The following is a 6,000-nucleotide window of genomic DNA, read 5'->3' as shown; positions in this document are numbered from 1 at the left end:
CAATGGCTTTGAAGCCAAGTCTTGACATACCTCTGGTCTGAACTTGTTCAGTGGAGGGCCAACACTTGATGAAAAGAAACCTGACATGCTTTTTACCTCTAGGGAGCTTCTACAGTAGTTGTGGTTAAAATGTTCATCTGACTAAACCCACGTTCACACTCAGCTGTGGAGATGACCAGAGTGTTCACTGCTCGAAGGAGGGGTTTCAGCTCTTCTGGTGCTGGTGGTATCATTTCATCAACTTTTGAGTCTTACCAGCTAGCTAACACGAGAGAAAAACGAAGTTCTTATTGCTGCTTATGTCCATAGATTCCACCTTTGGTGACTAACGTAGTGAGTAATGACTAAGATTACTGACTCTTGACTTCCCTGAAATGTTATTTTTAGTATTATTAAATATGAAGTCCCTCAGATCGCGTTGTCCTCCTGGTTGCTTGGCCATTGATGACCGTTACCTGTGCTTCTGGCATCGATCAAACAGGCGCATCACGGCGCTCTGGCGCCCTCTAGGGCACTCGCATAGTATAGCGTCAGTGACTTGGTAAAAATGTCATTGCGTGTGTGCGTCCTCCCTCGCCCACAGTATTTTACTCAAAACGCGCAAAATTAATGTTAAATAGCAGTAATACCAGTGCCACGTTCATTGATAACATTACATAAGGGATGGAAAGTGGGAATGGCAGTTTTAGAAGGGGGATGATTTTGACCGTTTTTATTTCAGGGGGGATGCCATCCCCCCTCATCCCCCCTCAACTCGAGTACTGAGTATAGCGATACTATGCTGTATCGATTATTTCCCCCACCCCTAATGTATAATATATACCTCTAAATTACATAAATGCAGCTTTTCAATGAAACATTTTCTAGCGTAACTTTATTTCAGGTGGTTGAAAAAATGGGTATTTAATTGACTTATTTAGATTATTTTCTACTGATCATTCGTCAACATATCAGCCTTTTAAACAGACTTATTACAGTAATGGATTTCCTTTATGTTGTGGTTGTAATGTATGTTGTACATTAACAACATTTATACTGTATATTTTATATAGTGCATATTATATAAATCTCTCAACTTACTGGAATATATTTGGAATCATAGTCGAGGGCTGCTTGAGCTTTCTCCAGCTGGGGGAAGGAAAAGGACATGTAGAGACAGATGAGTACCACATGAAACACTACGGCAGTGATAATGATAACATGTAAAGCCACAGTTACACTGAGTACAAACAAAGTAGCTTCAGTGCAGTGGGTCCTAAACATGGTGATGATTGAGTTTCTCTAACAGCTTCCTGACTGTCTGCAGGTTTACAGATGATCACATGAGAGGGGTCAATGAACCCAATGTCTCTCTCTCTATTCACATGAAAAATAAAGTTCAAAGATGAAGACGTGAACCTCTCTGTTCTTGTTCTCCAGATCTCCCTTCAGGCTCTGCAGCTCCTTCTCGTTCCTCTGTTTCTCTGCATGGAGATCCTGCAGCTCAGACTCTTTAGATGCAACCTGAAAGAACAGCTCAGATTGATTTTTCTATGAGAGGAACAGTCACGTTTCTTTAATGATCATTTCTTAAGGTGCCACACAATGACACCTGTTTTCATGCATTTCTGGCAGATCCTGTATCTTGATGTGAAAGTCTTCTGTGCTTCTTGCTCAGACTTCACTTTTCATGTTGTTGTTTCTCTACTTACCTTTTTGCTCTTCTTTCCGATGTTTCCCTTCAAAGCCTCCATCTGCACAGCGTCAGGTTTCATCAGCTGTCCTCTTTCTCCGTCATTGAGAAACTGACCATCATCTGAATGCTTTCTCTTTGTCTCTGTGTGAAATGAAACGTGTGTTAAGATGTGATGAAAGAGAATTAGAGGAACTTTAGGAAGGGATCGGAGCACATAAAACTTTTCAGGCTAAATGTAGCTGAACAGTTGGTGATTAGATGACAATGTACCAGTGACTGAGCCTCCGTACAGTTAGTGAAGGCAGACCTGCCTTGGCATACAGGGTACAGTGATGAGTTAATACTTTACAGTTAGTCACACATCTCAGTGCACTGTGGTACGCGGCATCTAACTTGATTAGGTAATGGGCAGGTGCATTCATATAGACCAGATCCCCATAGTCCAGCACAGGTAAAAAGGTCACAGAGCCTTTTCCTGGCCTCAAGCGAGAAACAGGACTTGTTCCTGAAAACGAAACCTAGTCTAACCCTCAGCTTTTTAAGCAGGTTATTGACATGAAGTTTAAAAGAGAGACAATCATCAAGCCAGATACCAAGGTAATTATAACAGGTAACCACTTCAGGTACTCAGGTCCTTGCGTACTAACAATATCCCAAGTGGTCTCCGGTGTCTTTTTGACTTTTGAAAAAAGCATTACTTTAGTTTTATCAACATTTAAAATAAGTTTAAGCTCCGCGAGCTGCGTCTCTATAATATTAAAAACAACCTGCAATTTAACAACAGCCTCCTCAATGGAGGGACCTGCACAATAAATCACGGTATCGTCCGCAAAAAAATGAAGTTGCTCCATCCACTTGTTGACCGAAGCTTTTGATGTAGATGGAGAATAAAAGTGGACCTAAAATAGAACCTTGAGGAACACCATTAGCATTGTTTAACCACTCAGAAGACAGCCCATCAAAGTGAACATGGGACCTTTCAGAGAGGTAGTTCACAAACCACCCACTGCATGGCTGGATATGCCAATACTGAGTAGCCTCTGCTTTAAGATATGATGATCAACGGTATCGAACGCTTTGGAAAGATCAATAAACAGAGCTGCACAACTTTTTGTCTAAGATATCTGCAATATCATTTACTACTTTCATTGTGGCAGTGATGGTGCTGTGTTGCTTTCTGAAGCCTGACTGATGTTTACACAGGATGTCATTGTTACATACAAACACATTTACCTGTTCACTCACTAGGCGTTCAAGAACCATAGCAAGAACTGACAATTTAGAGACGGGCCTATAATTATTTAATAAATTGGCCTCCCCACCTTTTAGTAAAGGCAGGACAAAAGCTGACTTCCATATCTTTGGAATTGCATTTGTGCTGAGGGAGAGGTTAAAAAGAGAAGTAAGAGGTGGTGCAATACAATCGGCAGCTATCTTTAAAAAGAAAGGTTCTACGTTGTCCGGGCCAGCCGGTTTCTTAGGATCTAACTTGGTTAAGGCTTCATGAACAACATTAACAGTAAAAGGAGAGAAACTAAAAGGGTTTTCCAAATCACATTTTTCAGAGTCTGCTTCGGTGGTGTTCATGGAGCGCTGGAAATGAACAGAAAACAGATACAAGCTGTGTTAACTTCCAGGGAAAAAGAGAGTAGTCAAACTAAAGGCATTAGTTATAATCGTTTGAACAGTACTAGTGCTGGAAGCTCCAATAAATGAAAAGAAAACTTTGCTGCCATCTTCTGTGCTCTACCAATAACTACACACAAATGAATAAGACTACACCTGTTGGGTTTATTGTTAGACTAACAGTCTATCTGTAAATATGGGTCTATAGGTTCTATAGACTATTATATTCAACAATGTGAATACTGTATACATTGTAAATCAATGCAATTATAATCAACGTACAGTTGAAATGCAGTTTGAATCTGCACAACGTTTTCACTCTGACACAAAACACATTTTGTTATCTGTTCTTCTCTAAAGTTTTGGTTGACCGTAACTCATAATGCAGACCCACTTTCAAAACAAGTTTAATAATCTTTTTAATCTTGTGTTAGACGACGACCACGTACCTGTTGGGTGTTGCTTGTCTCCGTCTCAACGTCTGTAAATCATTAACAGGCTCAACGTCTGTAAATCATTAACAGGCTCATGCAAAATCAGGCAAATGACCACCCAAATCATTTCTTAAATCAAAGTTCTTAGAACCCAATATTTTGATATTCTTTTTTGCAACTGTCAGTGCAACTGTCTCAGCAAGAGACATGTCTTGCAAAAGCAGTATAATAGATTAAATGTTAGTCCATGTGTATTCACCATATTGTTTCCGACTTACACTTTGAGCGTCTCCGTTCATAAACATCTGGACTTTGCTCTCACTTGCTAGGTTATAAAATAATACAATGCAATAAAATGTGTTCAGTTGAAAAGCAAATGTTCAATGATGAAGATGAGAGGCCTGATCTTTTACTGCAAGGGGCAGGATATCTCAGGTTTGATCAAATCTGCCAGGCTTTCTTTTATTGTGTGATTGGACAAACAGAGGACATCTTGGAAAGACTGCATCATGGGAGGACGCGTTGGAAACCCAAACCACATCCTCTGAGAGGAGGAAACCAACCAAGCTACAGATCAACTGATAGAAAATACCCCCAAGGATGCTGAAGCACCAGCTGCACCTGAAGTCCCTGGTGGAGGAGTTCAATGTCACTCGGGCCAGAAAAGTTGTGCTGTACATGGACTGTGGGGCAATCACTCTACAAAGCTCTTGCACTGGGCATGACTGGAATGAAGAGGAGGAAAGCCACCAAGAACATCACAGAGGCAGCGAAGAAAGACTCAAGACGGCTCTGGGTCTGGAAAAAAGGTGTATGGGGAGGAGCAAATGTCTTCTGAACAAGTCAAGTCGTGATCTGATCATTAACGCTGAACACAGTTTTCAAAGATGAAACAATTTTGTATCTGAACATTTTAGAAAAAACTGAATTTATCAATTAAATGATCAAATCAGGGAATATTAAACAATATCAATATCTATTCAGACGATACACTACTCTATGTTACTATTTAATTTCTGATGTATTGATCATGTAGTTCTGTTTATTTCTGATATTTTCATTCAGTATGTGTATGATGCCACATTTTACATTCACTGAATATTCAGGATGGCATTTCTTCCTTCTGTCACATTGCATTTAGCTGACGCTTTTATCCAAAGCGACTTACAATAAGTACATTCGACCAGGAAGACACAACCTTGAGGAAAACAGAATCATATAAGTACATCAGGTTTCATAGAGCCAAACATTTCAAGTGTTACTCAACTGGCTTTAGATAAGCCTGTCCTTTATTAGTATATAAGTGCTCAGTTAGCAGTTCTTTGTTAGTAATTCTATCGCTCGAGGTGGAGTCGAAAGAGATGTGTTTTCAGTCTGCGTCGGAAGGTGTGTAAGCTTTCTGCTGTCCTGATGTCAATGGGAGCTCATTCCACCATCTTGGAGCCAGGATAGCAAACCCACATGTTTTTGCTGATGGGAACTTGGGATAATCTCCTATTCTTTATTATAAATAACCCCAGATAAGACTAAACATTTGATCCCGGTGTTGTTCAGGTGGCTCTGTGATCCTGGAGAGTCCTGTGCTTCCTGTGATGGAGGGAGAATCTGTGACTCTGATGGCTGCTCCTGATGTATCGGCCATCTTTATAGAAATCAGCTGAGAGGATGGAGGAAGTCTTTGTCTTGTTTCTGCAGCTCAGAGTCACAGATTATTTAACATTATAAAAGAGTAGTTTAGTAAAATATAAAAGCAGTGGCAGCAAAATAAAGTCAGGTTTGTTCACCTCAAAACATGTTTAAACTGTTAAATAAACTTGAATAGTAAAAGTAAAGTTTGTGATTCTACAATTATGAAAAGTAAAACAGTTTGCAGCCCTGATGAGAATTAACTTTATTTGTTCTATTGAAAATCCATAACAGCTCAAAAAAAACATTGATTCATGGTTAAGAATTACGAGTCAAAGCATCTCTATGTTGAAACATTTAATGAACAAATTCAAAAGAAGTTACATGTGCACAGCGTCAGATATTAAAGCAGACGGCAAAAATCACGCAGTCATGAGAAAACAATATAAATGTGAAAATAGAGAATTTAAAATAAGGACAAAAACATAGTTACTCTTAGAAGAATTAAGTGACATCTGCCACATTCATAGGAAGAACAAAAACTAGGCTACTTAAATACAATGATTGTAAAAACTGCTGAAAAATGCAACACATGTAGTAGTAGGCAATATATGGAAAACTGCTGATAAAAAGTATAAG

The sequence above is a fragment of the Pseudochaenichthys georgianus genome, chromosome 18 (assembly GCF_902827115.2).
Source record: "Pseudochaenichthys georgianus chromosome 18, fPseGeo1.2, whole genome shotgun sequence".
NCBI lineage: Eukaryota > Metazoa > Chordata > Actinopteri > Perciformes > Channichthyidae > Pseudochaenichthys > Pseudochaenichthys georgianus.
Note: the sequence above shows the minus strand (reverse complement) of the source record.